The 17,782-nt window shown below is 43.4% G+C and overlaps 1 pseudogene; it reads right to left on the reverse strand.

The window, feature by feature from the left end:
* Positions 1–251: 251 nt before the first annotated feature.
* On the reverse strand, positions 252–17,499 carry LOC148116030 (vomeronasal type-2 receptor 26-like; annotated as a pseudogene).
* Positions 17,500–17,782: the final 283 nt, after the last annotated feature.

The raw sequence follows: 17,782 nt of genomic DNA on the forward strand, positions 1-17,782 counted from the left end.
TGGCTATTCACCGCCCTGAGTCCTCAGGGAGAAGGGTGGTATACAAATTTAAAAATAAATAAATAAATAAATAAATAAATAAATAAATAAATAAATAAATAAATAAATAATAAATAAAATGGGATAGACTTTGCTGAGTGTGGGAAGAGTGACCCATATAAATTTTAAGTCCACAAAGCTGGAATGGTAAATTCGGTATGGTCTCCCTGAAGCCCCAATGGGGGGAACAAGCAGCTGCTAAAATGGCTTGCAGAGAGTGAAACAATGATTCCTTTTAGCAATCTGCTAACCAAATCTACATCTCCACATTCACAAGTACAATAATGCATATCTAGCAGAAATTAAATTGCTAAATTAACACACATCAAGCAGTAAGCCCACTGCAGTTATTTAGCCTTTGCTTTCAAGCCAACTTCTGTTCTTGCTGTTAGCTGCTCTTTTGTATTCAGGTCTGGTCTTAAAACGATAATGTAGCATTTGGGAATGAAGATGCAGCCCAATAAGCCGGCACTGGAGGACAAGATGGAGAAGACCTGCACGGCCACCATGTATTTCCCCTTGGTGCTCAGGTAGGTGGGCACAAAGGAGATCCAGACGCTGCAGAAGACCAGCATGCTGAAGGTGATCAGCTTGGCTTCGTTGAAGGCCCCAGGGAGGTTCCTGGCCAGGAAAGCCACCACAAAGCAGACAGCAGCTTGGAAGCCCATGTAGCTAAGGGCACCATAAAACATGGCGACGGAGCCTTCATTGCATTGCAGGATGATCTCTCCAGACTGGGACTGCATATCAGACTCAGGAAATGGAGGAGAGGTTCCCAGCCAGAATGTGCAGATGACCATTTGGATGCCAGAACAAGAAATAATAATGGAGTTGGCCAAGCTCTTCCCCAGCCACTTCCTTGCCTTGCTCCCTGGCTTTGTTGCCAAGAAGGCCAGCACCACCGTGACCGTTTTGGCCAAAACAGAAGAGACGGCAACCGAGAAGATGATGCTAAAGACAGTTTGTCAGAGGAGGCAAGTGGTAGTCCTTGGCTGACCAATGAATAAGAAGGAGGACGAGAAAGAAAACAGGAGGGAGATGAGGAGGACAAAGGAGAGGTCTTGATTGTTGGCTTTGACCAAAGGAGTTTCCAGGAATTTAATGAAGATGATTAACACAAAGGCTGTGATTAAGCAGAAGAAGAGGGCAAGGGAAGTCAGGATGATCCCCAGATAGTCTTTGTAGGACAGGAAGGTTTGGATCTTGGGGAGACATTGAACTTGGGCCTTATTTGGATGCTGATCAGCAGGACACTTGCTGCAATAATCTGCATCTGAAAAGAAAAGAAATGTAGCATGTAGCATGATTAATGCCTTCCTTCTGGAATGAATATTGTATTATGCTGTTTTCCATCTGTGAGTTCTGATGATTGAAACCCAAACAGGGCATTCACTGAGAAATGCTCCTTTTCTGAGAAAATATGGAGTAAAAGGAAGCTTGCTTGAATTATTATAACAAAAAGACTTTTTCAGAAGCAATGCAATGGTAGATGAAGAGAGCTCAGAATAAAAATTTCACCAGGGAATTGACATAAGAGCCATGGTGGCACAGTGGTTAGAATGTAGTACTGCAGGCTACTTCTCTTGTCTGCTGGCTGTTTGGCAGTTCACCGACTCAAGGTTGACTCAAGGTTCTGAGGTCGGTAAAGTAAGGACCCAGATTATTGGGGACAATATGCTGATTCTCTAAACCTCTCAGAGCGGGAGTGTAAAAGCACTGTGAAGCTTTATAGCTGTGAAGTACTATTGCTGTTGCTGTAAGAAAGTCTATATGGCCACAATATCTGGAAATACTTCCTTAGATCCTTTTAAACTGGTTGAAAGCACAGAGTTTGAACCAGGGGTGGGATTCAGAACCTTTAGCAATGGGTTCACTGCCCCATTGCTGGATGGGGGTGGCCATGGTAGGCATGCCTAGTCGGCTGCCTGCACCATGGCAGGAGGGGGACGTTTTGCCCTCCGCAGGCTCCGGACGCTTTCTTTGAGCCTCCGGGAGGGCAAAAACTGCTTCCCCTGGGGTCTGGAGGCTCTCCGGAGGCCAGAAACAGGCCCGTTTCCGGACTTCCAGAGCTTCCGGGAGGCCAGTTTTTTGCCCTCCCAGAGCCTCCGCAAGGCCCCTGCACTTACCTGGAATGATGAACAGGCCATGTGGAGACTCCTGAGAGGGGCGGGGTGGGGTGGGCATGGCGAGCCGGTGGTGGCATTTGGGGGTTTGCTGAACCCCAGCAATCCTTGGCTAGAGGATTGCCCGAACCCTGCCGAACCCCCAGGAGCCCACCCCTGGTTTGAACCCAAATATCAGTGAAAGTGATGAAGTAAATAGACAGGGCGACTGCTTATGGGATGGAGGTCCACAAGCAAGGTCTTACTCTAGAGAAAGTCCATTTGTAGTACACATCTACCATGCTCCAGTTACCATATAAGAACATAGGATCTCTATTATTGGCCTGGACTCTGAAGGAGGAGCTTAAAAGCTTGCACTCCCAGACTGTTGGTTTGGTTCCAAAATAAACAAATAAACCAGATCTATGGGACAGATGCCAGTTTGGTGTATCCAGTTTGATATAATGGTTAAGGCATCAAACTAGAAACCGGGAGACCATGAATTCTACTGTCACCTTAGGCACAAAGCGAACTTGCTTTTTATTCTGATCGCTGTAAATCCATTTCCTCTTGCCACATTTTTCAATGGAACAATGGGATGGAATTCTTTAATTGTAAATCTCTTGGAGCACATGTTTCAGAAGTCAAAGACAGCAATTCTTTATTTCAGAATGCATCTTAGTGATTCCTGGCCCAGGTCACAAAGTCCAGCTTTTTCTTCAGCAGGACACCTACCTTCCTGAGTCGAGATGGTCCCTTCTGCACACAAGGAACAGCCATAGCAGCAAAGTGGTTTCCCCTCCAGTACCATTTTGGCTTCTCCGGGACGACATCTTCTAGTACACCTGGAATGACGAAACGTCTAACAACAACAAAAAGACATTACCACCACATGTGAGATGCTGTCCGTGAAAATGAGCTGAAACAGGGTCTGCTGCTCAAGTAGGCAGTTGGACTTGGAAGTCCAAGGTCCCTTCCATCTCTATGCTATGTGTTCTATGTTCTAAGCTGAGTTTTTGTGAAGGGCCCAATTCGTTTTGATGGTTGACAGTGGTCTTGCACTCAAATCTCCTTAAACTCTAGTCTATGACACTGGAAACTGATAGAACTGGAAAGCAATCTACTCTCAAGATTGTGCTGGGTATGTGGCTGTGATTTTAACAGCCAATCTTGTAAAATTAAAAAATGTAATCTAATGGTTCTCAACCTTTTCTTCACCACAGGCCCTCTTTAAATAACTTTTGTGGCCATGGATCGTAGCTATGGTCCCCCAAAGCTTAACTCAAGATTTAAATCATAACATTTCTTCAAGACTTCGCGGACCCCCTGTGACGCGGAATGGGATAACTTGCCACAACCAACTCGCTGCAGCCAAGTCATCATGGCCAACTTGCCACAGCCAACTCACAGCATGGCCAACTCACCACTGGACAACTTGCCATGGGACAACTTGCTGTGGGACAATTTAACAATTCTATTTAATTATTTAAGTTTTTTTTTAATCTTTGCCATTCACATTTCATTCTGTCCCCCCTTTTGCATCCTTTCCTTAATGATTCTATTCCACCATTTCTTTGACAATAGTGTAAATCTTGTCCCACAGTGAGTTGTTCCATGATGAGATGGCCATGGCGAATTGGGACTCGAGAGGGAGAGAATAGATGGGGGCGGGGCCAGTCAGAGGTGGTACTTACTGGTTCTCAGAACTACTCAAAATTTCCACTACTGGTTCTCCAGAACTGGTCAGAACCTGCTGAATACCACCTCTAGACTGGACAACCAAACATTTAGTAAGGGCTGTAAAGCACTATGAAGCGATATATAAATCTAAGTGCTATTGCTATTGTTATAATAATGCAGGATCCAATCTGGGTCGGTCACCGGGACCAGAGGTTTTGTCTTCCGAGCTTTCGGATTTGTTGGAGCCCATCCTCAGGGAACTTCTCTCTAGCAGAGTCTGCGCTGTTCTGTGTGTGTATTTATAGTGCCTATTGTAAGTGACGTTTTAGAAGTTGATTGGGGTGTGTTGATGGCTATTGATGGCTTGCTTTTAAGTCATTAGCTGTTGTTTGTTTGTATGCCCAGCTCTCACCTTCTAAGTACTTGATAGACTGGTGGTAAATCCGCACTCCTGTTGACTAATGAGAGGCCTGTTTCCCAGGCTTCAATTACTTCCCTGGCTGTTTTTGTGCCTGCTCGTCCAACAAACTTAGTTGCTGGAAAATCAAATGTGTGTCCTTTTTCATATCAGTATGTTTAAATATAATACTCTCTATATACTATTTTTATAAAAAATTGACATTCTACTGTTTTTGAACTTTAATGAATTAAAGGAAAACTATTAGAATTTCACCCAAATGAGATGGATGGATTACACCTACCTGGCTAAAATGCCTGGACCATCTCTCCTGATCAAGGATGAAATTGGTCTCTGAGGAGCCCCAATGCCTGCGTATTTCTCCAAACTTGGTGGCCCGGGTAGATTGGTTCGAGAAGGTCTCCCATTTCACAATATCAAAACTGGCACTCAACTCCCCTTTCTCATCCAAATACACGCCTTCCAGAGAGGAGTTGTAGAACTGGGTGTTTCCCAGAAAAGAGTGAAGCTAAAGTCAAGACAATCAATCATGTTCAGAGAACAGGAAACCAAGTCTAATAATTCCATCTGCCTGTAAAATCTTAGGGCCAATAGAAAGTATAATCTTAGAATTGGTTTTTCTAATTGTTTTTTTTTATTTTTAGTTGCTTATTTACAACTGCTTCTTATTCTTTTTTTTTATTGCAAAAGTTTTACAATTACATTTTCACCCCTTTTCCCCCCCCCACCACCACCCCCAAACTTCCCAACCTCCCTAACCCTCCCTAACCCTCCCCTCCCCCCAGACTTCCCTATAATATACTTATATCTGGTAAAGAAAGATAAAAAAAAACACAAAAAACCCCTTAATATAACACTTATGTAAAAACTTGAACCCCTCCCTCCCCTTTATAATTTTTCTTTTTACCCTCATTACATTAAAATATTTCTAATACATTATTTTCAAATAAAAGCTATTTGATACTTTCTAGTTTGATATTTGTTCTGAACATATTCTATCCACCTTTTCCATTCCCATTCATAAGTCTCTTGTGAACAGTCTTTTAAATATGCTGAAATCTTCGCCATCTCTGCAAAACTGGCCATCTTCAAAGTCCATTCCTCAATAGTGGGCAAAGCTTCATTTTTCCAATATTTACCTATCAACAATCTTGCTGCTGTTATCATATACAATATCAGTTTTGTTTCACCCGATGTAAAACCCTTAACTATACCCAATAAAAACAATTGTGGAGAGAATTGAATTTTTTTCTTCAAAACATTCCGCATGACCCACCAAATTTTTATCCAAAAAGCCTTAACTTTCCTACAGGTCCACCAAACATGATAATACGTAGCATCCAAACATTCACATCTCCAGCATTTTGGCTGAATATTAGGGTACATACATGACAACTTTTTGGGATCTAAATGCCATCTATAAAACATTTTATAAAAATTTTCCCTCAGGTTCTGCGACTGTGTAAATTTAACATTCTGAACCCAAATTTTTTCCCATGTTTCCAACATCACTGGTTCTTCAAAATTTTGTGCCCACTTAATCATACAATCTTTAACTAATTCAGTTTCTGAATCCCTTTCTAGCAAAACATTATAAAGCCTTTTGATATGCATTGGACCTTTCTCTTTTATATGTCTAACCAATTCTTCCTCGTGCAACATAATACCAGTTTTTTGGTCCTCTTTCCATCTCAATTGTAATTGATTATATTGTAACCAAGTTAAATTAATCCCTTCGTCCAACAGTGTCTGCAATGTCTTCAGCTGCCATCTGCCCGCATCTGTAAAAAGAACCTCTTTGTATAAACCCCCCCCGAGTGACATTATATTTGTATTCCACAAAGTATGACCAAGATCCAGCCATAGCGGTATTTTATAATCCCATTTAAATCGGTGCTTCTTCCAAACTCTCATCAAAGAGTCTCTAAGTATATGACTTTTAAATACTTTATCAACTTTGTCATCATAAAATAAGTAAGCATGCCATCCAAATTCAAGATCAAAACTTTCTGCATTCAATATTCCAGCCTTTTTCCTTCCAAACCAATCACTTGTTAAAGTTAAAGCTGCTGCATCATAATATAACTGTAGGTTTGGAAGTTTAAGACCTCCTCTTTCTGGAACATCTTGCATAATTTTCAATTTCACTCTCGGCTTTTTCTCGTTCCAGACAAACTTATTGACTCCAGTTTGCCAGACTTTCAATTGTTTATCACTTTTAAGCACCGGAATCATTTGAAACAAAAAAAGAAATCTTGGCAAAATGTTCATCTTAACTGCTGCTATTCTTCCAAGTAGAGACAGCTGCAGTTTTTTCCAAGTCTCCATGTCTTTCTGCACCTCTCGCCACAACACCTCATAATTATTTTGAAACAATTTCATGTTTGATTCTGCAACCTGAACTCCTAGATATTTTACCTTAGGTACAGTCTCAAAACCTGCCCTCCTTTCAAGCTCATGTTTACGATCTTGTGTCATATTTTTAGCTATCATTTTAGTCTTTTTTGGATTCAGTCTAAAACCTGAAACTTTACCATAGTCTTGTATAATGTCCTTCATCAGGATTATTGATTCCATTGGTTGTGATAGGGTAACAACCAGATCGTCTGCAAATGCCTTTATTCTGTAATCCTCTTGCCTAATCATTATACCTTTCAAGATATTAGAGTCCCGTATTGTATTTAGCAAGACTTCTAGTGTTAAAATAAATAAAAGTGGGGACAACGGACATCCCTGTCTTGTTCCTTTTTCAATTTTAAACTCTGTTGTCAAACTTCCATTAATAATGATCTGTGCCTTTTGCTCTTGGTAAATTGCTGAAATTGCCTGTATAAATTGATCCCCAAAATCCATCTTTTTTAAAGTCTTTAGTAGAAAATTCCAATCCACTCTATCAAAGGCCTTCTCTGCATCCAAAAAGACCAGCACTGCAGGAATCTGTTTATTCTTCTCAAGATATTCCAATAAATCTATTACTTGCCTTACATTATCCTTCATATGTCTGCCCTCGATAAATCCCGCTTGATCATCATGAATCACCTTTTGGATTACTGGCATCAACCTGTTGGCTAATACTTTCACATAGATTTTATAATCTGTATTCAAAAGAGATATTGGTCTGTAGTTCTCTGGTTTTTTAGGACCGACTTGTTCTTTTGGTATCAAAGATATGTAAGCTGTTGTCCATGATGGGGGTATTTTACCCCCTTGTTCAATATTGCAAAATAAATCTCTGAGTTGTTCCACCATTTCAGCTTGCAAAGTTTTGTAATACACTGCGGTCAAACCATCCGTGCCAGGAGCTTTGGCTGTTTTTAGCTGTTTAATTGCTACTATTATCTCCTCCTTTGTTATAGGATAATTCATTCTTTCCTTTTGTTGATCAGTAATTTTTGTAACTCTCTTATCGTTTAAATATTTTTCTATAAGTCCATTCTGCACCTCCTCTTTGGCATATAGTTTGGTATAATAGTCCACAAAAGCTTCTTTAATTAATTTTTGTTGAAAAATTTCTTTCCCTCCAATATCAATACTATCAATAGTCCATATACTTTGTTTTTTCCTCAATGTGTAAGCCAACCATCTGCCCGGTTTATTAGCGTTACAAAATGTATTGTGCTTCGCATATTGTAAGTTTGTTGCAACTTGTTTAGAGTTCATGTAGATAAGTACCCCTCTCATATAAGCTTTACTTGCGTCCCACACAATTTCTATTGGGGTACCTTTATTCAAATTTATTTCAAAAAATTCTTTCAAATGCTTTTTAAGTTCTGTTGTGTTTTTTTCATATCTGAACAAGTTCTCATTTAATCTCCAAGAACGTCTCTCAACCTTATCCATCTCAATTTCTATCCATACTGGGCTATGGTCAGTCAAAGTTCTTGGAAAAATCTTTGTTCTTTTTGTCTTGACAAGTAGATCATCTGACAACAAAATGAAATCAATCCTAGAGAAGGATCTATGTCTATCTGAATAAAAAGTATAATCCAGTTCTTTTGGATTATGTATTCTCCAAATATCTTTTAGTTCCAAATCTTCTTTCATATCGAAAAAGGTCTGAGGTAACCTAATCCTAGATTTCGCTGAACTCCTTTTGTCTAATTTAGAGTCTATTACTCCATTCCAGTCTCCCATGATTAAAATAGATGTATAGTCCCATTGTAGTATTTTAGTGTGTAACATTTTATAGAAATAATCCTGTTGTTGGTTGGGAGCATAAATTCCTATCAAAAGAATTTGGCCATATGTTGTAAGTAATTCAATTGCTACAAACCTACCATCTTCATCTGTTTCTATAACTTTAGCCGTAAATTTCTTATTTACATAGATAACCACCCCATTCTTTTTTTGCAACGTTGAAGATATAAAATGTATTCCTAATTTGGAGTTTATCAAGTATTTTTGATCTTGAACTGTAATATGCGTTTCTTGTAGACAAATTATATCATTATTAAATTGTTTCAAATATGTAAATAATTTCTTCTTTTTCTGTGCTGAATTCAACCCATTCACATTCCAAGATAAACACTTAAGCATCATCTTCATCTTTCTGGAGCAAAGAGCAGAATAACCGAATATCATCCATGATCTTCGGAGTCGCTCCCCCCATGGCTCCAGTCTCTTGTGTAGTAGTCTTAGCTCCCTTCTTGTCTTGTCTTTCCTGTTGTTGTTGTTGCTTTTGTTTAAGTAATTTAGATTGAGCTCGAGTTATACGTTGATCCTTAACTTCGATCATCCGAACCGGGTCCAAGATTGGAGAAGATTCCAGCAGAGGCTCATCCAGAAAACCTCCTTCTGCGCCTTGCATTTCCTCTGGTTCCTGCTTAGACTGTTCTTGCAATTCTCGTTGAGGTTGATTCTCATCACTCTCCTTAATCTCCAAAACTGTAGATGTACGTGGGGATTTATTTTATTTTATTTTATATTGGATTTCTATACCGCCCTTCTCCCTGAGGACTCAGGGCGGTGTACAGCCAGATTAAAAAACATGCAGAACAAATATTAAAAACAATTAAAAGATATATAAATTTGGCCCAATTAAAACTCATTTACCAATTAAAAACGTTTAAAACATTTAAAAACAGTTAAAAATTTCATCTTAAGCCAGCCCGGCTTGTTTAAATAAATGGGTTTTAAGGGCGCGACGGAAGGCACTGAGGTCTTGGATTCTCCTTATCTCTGGGGGGAGCTGATTCCAGAGGGTAGGTGCCCCCACAGAGAAGGCTCTCCCCCTGGGGGTCACCAGCCTACATTGTCTGGCTGATGGCACCCCGAGGAGGCCCTCTCTGTGGGAGCGCACGGGTCGATGGGAGGTCATTGGTAGCAGCAGGCGGTCTCGAAGATAGCTAGGCCCTATGCCATGGAGCGCTTTAAAGGTGATAACCAACACCTTGAAGCGCACCCAGAAGACAACTGGGAGCCAGTGCAGCTCGCGCAGGAGCGGTGTTACATGGGAGCGCCATGCTGCTCCCGTCACTACCCGCGCTGCTGCGTTCTGGACCAGCTGGAGCCTCCGGGTGCTCCTCAAGGGGAGCCCCATGTAGAGAGCGTTGCAATAGTCAAGGCGAGAGGTGACGAGGGTGTGAGTGACTGTGCACAGGGAATCCCGATCAAGAAAGGGCCGCAACTGGCGAATCAGGCGAACCTGACAAAAGGTCCCCCTGGTTACAGCCGTCAGATGTTCCTCCAAGGACAGCTGCATATCCAGAAGGACTCCCAGATTGCGAGCCCTCTCTGTGGGGGCCAATGACTCGCCCCCAATAGTCAGTGATGGAGTCAACTGACTATATCGGGATGCCGGGAGCCACAGCCACTCAGTCTTGGAAGGGTTGAGCTTGAGCCTGTTCCTCCCCATCCAGACCCGTACAGCCTCCAGGCACTGGGACATCACTTCAAGGGCATCGTTGGGGTGGCCTGGGGTGGAGATGTACAGCTGGGTGTCATCAGCGTACTGGTGGTATCTCACCCCAAAGCCACGGATGATCTCACCCAGCGGCTTCACATAAATGTTGAACAGAAGGGGTGAGAGGACCGATCCCTGCGGCACTCCACAAATGAGAGGCCTTGAGGTCGACCTCTGCCCCCCTGCCAACACAAACTGCGACCGGTCGGAGAGAAAGGAGGAGAACCACCGCAACACGGTGCCTCCCACCCCCAACTCTTCCAGCCGGTGCAGCATGATACCATGGTCGATGGTATCAAAAGCCGCTGAGAGGTCTAACAGGACCAGAACAGAGGAACAACCCCTGTCCCGAGCCCTCCAGAGATCATCAACCAACGCGACCAATGCCGTTTCTGTGCTGTGCCCAGACCTGAAACCCGACTGGAACGGATCTAGATAAGATGTTTCATCCAGGAATTGCGGAAACTGTCGTGCGACCACACTCTCAACAACCTTCGCCATAAAGCGAAGGTTGGAGACAGGACGATAGTTGGCCAATATTGCCGGATCCAGGGACGGCTTCTTGAGGAGAGGCCTCACCACCGCCTCTTTCAAGGCAGTGGGGAAGTAACCCTCACTCAACGAAGCGTTGATAACACCCTGGAGCCAGCCTCGTGTAACCTCCCGGGAAGCCAGTACCAACCAGGAGGGACACGGGTCCAGTAAACATGTGGCCGCACTAAGTCTCCCCAAAATCCTGTCCACATCATCAGGAGTCACAGCATCAAACTCCTCCCAGATAACATTCTCAAGACTATTCCTCGTCACCCTGCCCTGATCTACCCAGTCAGAGTCCAAATCCCCCCGGATCTGGGTGATTTTGTCATACAGGTATTGTCCGAAATCCTCCGCCCTGCCTTCTAAGGGATCCTCCCGCACTCCCGGATGGAGCAGGGCGCGGGTCACCCTAAACAGGGCAGCCGGACGATTCCCTGATGACGCAATAGAGGCGGAAAAGTAGTTAGACTTTGCCGTCTCTATCGCCACTAGGTAGGCCTTAATATGCAACCTTACCAGTGTTCGATCAGATTCAGCGAGACTGGCCCTCCAACCGCTCTCCAGGCGTCTTTTCCAGCGCTTCATTTCCCTCAGCTCCTCAGTAAACCAAGGAGCCGCACGGGATCGGCATCGGGTCAGAGGCCGCAAAGGCACAACTCGGTCCAAGGCCCCACCAGCCGCCCGATCCCAGGCGGCTACCAGGTCCTCGGCCGAGTCATGTGCTAGATCCTCAGGAAATGGCCCAAGCTCCGTCTGGAACCTATCAGGATCCATCAGGCGCCTGGGGCGGATCCATCTAATTGGATCCACCTCCCTGCGGCGAGGGGTCGCGGTTCGAAGATCTAGGCGAAGGAGTGAGTGGTCAGACCATGACAAGGGTTCCATGTCTATATCCCCTATAACAAGACCACTCAACCACTGGCCAGAGACAAAAATCAGATCCAGAGTGTGACCTCCCCTGTGAGTAGGGCCATGAACTAACTGGGTCAGGTCCATGGCCGTCATGGAAGCCATGAACTCCCGAGCCACCTCAGACGTTTCACCGACGGATGGCAAGTTCTTTGATGGTGTTCTTTCCTTAAGAATAGTAGTGTAGAAATGCTCTGCCTTCTCCACGGTGTTCAAACGATATCTTTCTCCCTTGTATCTCAAAATTATACCAACTGGGGCGTCCCACCGAAATGGTATCTGTTGATTTTGCAATTCTTTAACAAGAAAGCCGAATTCTTTTCTGGTTTTCAACATTTTAGGAGGTAATTCTTTATAAATTCCAATTCGTGAGCCCCCCACTTGCACAGAGGTGTAAAAGGATTTTTGCAGGATGTCATTTCTTATTTCTCTGTCTGTAAAATATATGACCACATCTCTGGGCAATTGTCTTTGTCTGGCCACCCAAGAATTCACTCTATAAATTTTATCTATTTTGTGAAAAACCACATCGGGATTAACTTGTAAAATCTTGGCCAGAGCCTCAGAACAAACCTGTCTCAAATCCTGTCTATCCTCTTCTCGAATTCCTCGAAGCCGTATTGCAAACTCCATTGCCCTGAATTGTACCATCATAATTTCATTTTCAACTCTCTGCATTTTATTGTCAACATCAGCAATTTTATAATCATTGTCTTTCATCTTAACATTAACTTCTGATTTAAATTCTTCAACTTTAGAATTAACTTTAATAATAAATTCTGCCAGGCCAGACGCCACTTCTGATATTTTTTTGGTCACCTTGTTTTGATTCTGTTTCACCATATCTTTAACTTCATTAATTTCCTGCATAAATTCCTGGTGTGACTTTTGAAGTTTGTCATCTATCTCCTATTGAGATTTTTGAAATTTATCATCCAGAATTTTAGAAATAAATTCTTTTAAATCTCCCACGTCAAAATCTTTTTTCTGAGTCTGTGTCTGTTGTTCAGGGGGAGGCTGTGTTTTATGTGTGGGAGATCCACCTCCTGTTGCCTTCGCTTCCTGCTTCTTTGAGGCCATCCTGCCACGTGAGCTAGTTTTACTAAAAAAGGAAGTTCTTCTTCCTCTCCCACCTCCACAAAGACTTCTGAAAAAGTCCCCCAGATTTATTCAAATAAAAACTAAAGTAAAGCAAAGTCCAGTATTGAAAAGGGAGAAATTTCTCTCTTATTCTCTTGTTACAAGCGAAGCAACTTCGTAACAGTTTAGAAACTTTGTGACAAAGCAAGATGAGTTCAGCAATCCACACTCGGCAGCTCGTTAACTCTAAGGCTAAGTGCCATGTTTTTACAGTTCACTTTCACTCATCCGCATTTTTTCGCTCAGATTAGAAAGCCAAGAAAACTCTAATACTTGCGATTCCGAGTTTCAGGGTTCAAGTAAAAATATGCTGCTTGTTAAGGCTAGTTCCTTTCCTTTAAATTTGAAGTTTCCTGTAGCCGGCTTGATCTGCAAAAGCAGACTTGTCCCACGCCGCCCGGAGTCCAGCAGGTTGAACTGGAGCCGCTCCTGTTCCCTCCCCTATTCCCTGGGGGGGTTGCAGGGGCTCAACCTGTGCCCTGCGATCTCTCTTCAAAATTCCTAAGGATTTTGAAGTTTTCGAGCCGCTTCTTAGTTGCGAAGCGGCTCTACAAGCGGCGGGGCTGGCGGAGCTTCAAAAGGCACCGGCGCCACCGAAGACGAGGAAACCGGAAGCCAAGTTGCTTATTTGCAACTGCTTCTTATTCTTGTCTTTAATTGCGTGAACCACCCAGAGATAGGCATGTGAGATGGGTATTTATCAGTGGTGGGTTCCTCCCGGTTCGGCCCGGTTCTGCCGAGCCGGTAGCAGTGACGATATGAAGTCACCGAACCGGTTCTGGCCCCTCTGCCCTCCCTGCCCCCCACCCCCCGTGTTATTCTTAGCTTTTATTTGGCCCCACCCCCAATCTATTGCTGCCTCCTGAGTCCAAGCTGATGGCTAGAGGGAAAAAACTGTTTAAACTCTTGCCGCGGAACTTCAAAGGGCCGCCCTACAGCTGATCAGTGTTAAAAGAAAACAAATGAGTAGACCAGTGCCTGCAAAAATAAATGGGTAGACCGGTGCCTGCAAAAATAAATGGGTAGATCGGTAGAGCTCTGCAAGCAGTTAAAAGCCTGGTAGACCAATACCTCTGCTAAATCCTAAATAATTGTCACATGACCATCAAGCCACACCCATCAAATAAGCCATGCCCACAGAACCGGTAGTAAAAAAATTTAAAACCCACCCCTGCTTCAAATGATCACTAAATGAACTATTATAACCTATCCAGCAGAAAATAGGGAATGGAAGAATATCGGAAGGATAGGGAAGAAATCTATGGAGATTCTCAGTTATCCAGGTCATGGTTGTTCCAAAGGTGCTTTTTTCAAGAGGCAACTGGACTTTCTGGTTTTTCTTTGAAGATGTTTCACTTCTCATCCAAGAAGCTTCTTCAGCTCTGATTGAAATCCTTCCATTTCCCGTCATCCGGTCAGAGCTGAAGAAGCTTCTTGGATGAGCAGAGAAACGTCTTCAAAGAAAAACCAGAACGTCCAGTTGCCTCTTGAAAAAAGCACCTTTGTGACGATAGTGAAGAAGGAAGTTAGCATAGCAGAAAGCCCTACTGAGTAATGGAGAGACCAAACTGGTCTACAAGAAAGACCAAATGATGAACAGAAAAGAGACATGATAAGGCAGGGGTGTCAAACTCAAGGTCCATGTGCTGGATCCCTCCTACTGAGTAGAGATGAAATGCTCTGAAGTCTGCTACTGGTTCGATTCACTACCGGTTCGCTTTGCATGTGCATGCACAATGCGCACCAAATGAGTGCTTTGAGCGCATGCACACCGCAGGCGCTACCACACAGCACTGGTAAAGGAGGATTAAGAAGTCTTTTCTGAGTCTTCAAAGGTAAGTAGAACAGTGACGGGGGAACAGCTGTGCTGCGTGATTTAGATTCGCTAGAAAGCAGGATTTCCTGCTTTCTAGCGAATATAAATTGAGCAGCACAGCTGATCGTCGGAAATACAGGTTCACCCGAAACGGTAGCATTTTTTCAAACTACCAGTTCACCCGAACCAGTAGCAGTTATTACTATCAGTTCGGGCGAACCAGGCCGAACCCGTAGCATTTCACCCCTGCCGCTAAGTGGTTAAATCTGGCCCGCGGGGCTCCTCTGGAAACAACGAAATTTCTCCTTAATTCCAAATGGTAGGCAGAGCAGATAACAACAAGACCTAGCCATGGCTAAGAGAAGGAAAATCAAAGAAAGAGACAGAGGAGTAATTCTGGCTGCACAAGACCAAGCCTTAAGAACAAATGCATTCAAAGCCAGAATTGAAAAGACAGTGAAAACAGCAAACACAAACACGAACTCTGCAAGCAAGGTAAAGCAGTGGACAAGCCAGTGAGCGGCTGCAAGAAGATCACACAAACAATTGTGCAATAAAGAAGCAACGGTGGTGCATTGGAACATCTGCAAGAAATACCATTTGCCTTCAAGGAACAACTGGCGGGACCAAAAAATGAACAAAGGAACAGAAAATGAAGAAGTAAAAAGTGTTCTGGGACTTTAGAATACAAGCAGACTAGCACCTGCCACATAACACCCCAGACTTAACAATTGCTATTTCCCAACCTATTCCTGCTTTTCCATTGTTCTGGTATCCTCTTTTTTGTAAAACTGTTGGTGTTTTCTTTCCCTTGATATTGAAAGCTTCCCTACTTCCTTCAAGTGGAGACTTAGTTTGCAAGTCCTCTCTTTCTCATTCACTATTTGGGGAAGATTAGAACCATGACACGCATATGCAGTTCAACAAAAAATCACCTTCCACATTAGTGCTAGGGAATTAAAACAGCTGAGGCATGGCAATCTGCTCTGCCGTGCTAATCAGCTGCGAAGATAAAGGTAAGGAAAGCGTGGGGGGTGGGGCGGGGTGGACCCAGCTGATCATCGGAGTGAACCGGTTCACTCCCAGCTGATTGTTGGAATGACCGGTTCACTCCCAGCTGATTGTCGGAATGACCGGTTCACCCAAACCGGTCCAAACTGGTACAATCCCACCCCTGAAAAAACCTCCAAGTGCTTCAATGACCCTCTAAAAGGATGGAAATGACCAGCTGTCTGCAAGGAATATAAATCGTTCCATTCCTCGCTAGTCTGTCAGAGTTGAAGAAGTTTCTTGGATGAGAAGTGAAACGTCTTTAAAAGCAACAAAAACCCAAGAAAGTCCAGTTGCCTCATGAAAAAGCAACTTTGTGACACCCAATGATTTAGTCACAGAACTTTCCATAACCTGAACATTAGTAGGGGAAAAAAAGATATTTGGAGGGGAAGGAACATGAGTTGGATGGATTGGTCCAAGTGTTGTTTCAAGGACCTGAAGACCCAGCCTAGGAGACACAAGAAACTGAACGTTCTGCAAAATTACAAAATGGATTTCTTTGAAACCTCCTAAAATATAGCCTACGACAACACATCAACTGTTCTCAACCTTAGATGGCAACTCAAGAAAGCAGGATGACCACTCGGGGAAGGGGGGGGATCTGTACCTGCCATGCTGGAATACTGTGTGATCTCAGCCCATCTTCACCTCCAGGTCTTATCCTGTGGGTTCTCCAAGACAGGGCCCTATCGATGGCCTTCGACACGGCCTGCACAAGACTGGAAATGCGGTAGCTGTCCATGGAGAAAATGTTGTCCACAAACTCTTCACTTGGGACCTCCAGAATCTCCTGCTTTTTGCATCTTCTCCTCCATTTGACTGACAATGCGGGCTTTGAAAGCAAGCATTCAAAGGCTGCCAGTCCAAATTCGTTCATAGTATCAAAAAATGTTTGAAAATTGTCATTGCTAACCTTTTTCTCCTGATGACATACGAAAGAGAAAAAGCCATGGATTTGCTTGTCAATGAAAAGGTCATAATCAAAATTCAACGTGAGGTCCCACAAAGCTGTTGTGATCCAGGTTTTTCCCACAATGGGGATCCTATATTTCCTAGAGACCATGATCTGTAAAGCTTTTATGATGGGATAAAAGAAACGCACCTCCCCATAATAAATGAAGACAGTGACATTATTCCACATGAATAATGTTTCAAGGGACAATGATGGGATTGCCTCCTGCAGTCCTTTGATCGTCAACGAGAAGGCAACACAAATCTCATTCCTGGTCAAGACTGGGCTCAAAGTCCTCATGAACCTTTCTCCACTATACGTGTCTGGAGAAACAAGACTCACCCAGTTCCACCCAAAATGCTGGAGTAATTTGGCAATCATATGGTACAGATGTTCTTCTTTGGGAACCATCCGATAGACAAATGGGAACTGGATGTTATCACTCAGAGCTTCAGAAACAAAACCGTAGCTGACCTAAGGAGGAGCAGAAAAAAAGGACTTCCTGAAGAAATGAGGATGCAGGTGAAGGAAAGAGACAGGAAGGCCCGGCTAGAAGAGATTCAAATATTGGCAACTTAGGAGCCATCCAGAGCCATCTCCATTTTTGAGATAGAGAGAAAGAGATGCAACTGGAATGGATAAGTTGCAGTTCCCAAAAGGGAAAGACAGACATTCCTGTCCTTGTCTAGCTCCAGCACTGTCCTTCTTTAGGCAGAAGGGGAAATCATCCATCTCCATGCACCCCTAGGCCAATCAGAGAACCCAATTCCAGCCTACGTTGCTTCATACCTGTGGGATTTTGTAGATGCTGGACATGATTGAAATCTGACTGGAAGCATCCGACTCCACTCCTTCAATCACCACCAAGAGATTGCTTGCTCTTCCACACCTGTAGTTGGGAACTCTTGCCTCCCCGGTTGAGAGGAGGTCTGCCATGGCATCGTAGGTCATCCCAGCCTCATAATAATTGTCATAGAAGTTGTAGCCCAGAGTGACATTGGGTAGGAGCTTGGGGTTTTGGTTGATCTCCTCGGTGGCAAAGAAGAAAGACAGGAGAAACCAGAAGATAAATGGTCCCGCCCTAAAGTAAAACACAGGTATCATCCAAGCATTTTCATCGCAAACCAACTTATAACATCTGTAACAGCATCTCTTTTTAATGCACAACCCCATACAAATCTAAAGTGTATTTGCATTGTAAATTAGTGAGTAATCTCGGCCATACATGCAAGAA

This window comes from Pantherophis guttatus, chromosome 2, assembly GCF_059756535.1.
Source record: "Pantherophis guttatus breed Tessera chromosome 2, ASM5975653v1, whole genome shotgun sequence".
NCBI lineage: Eukaryota > Metazoa > Chordata > Lepidosauria > Squamata > Colubridae > Pantherophis > Pantherophis guttatus.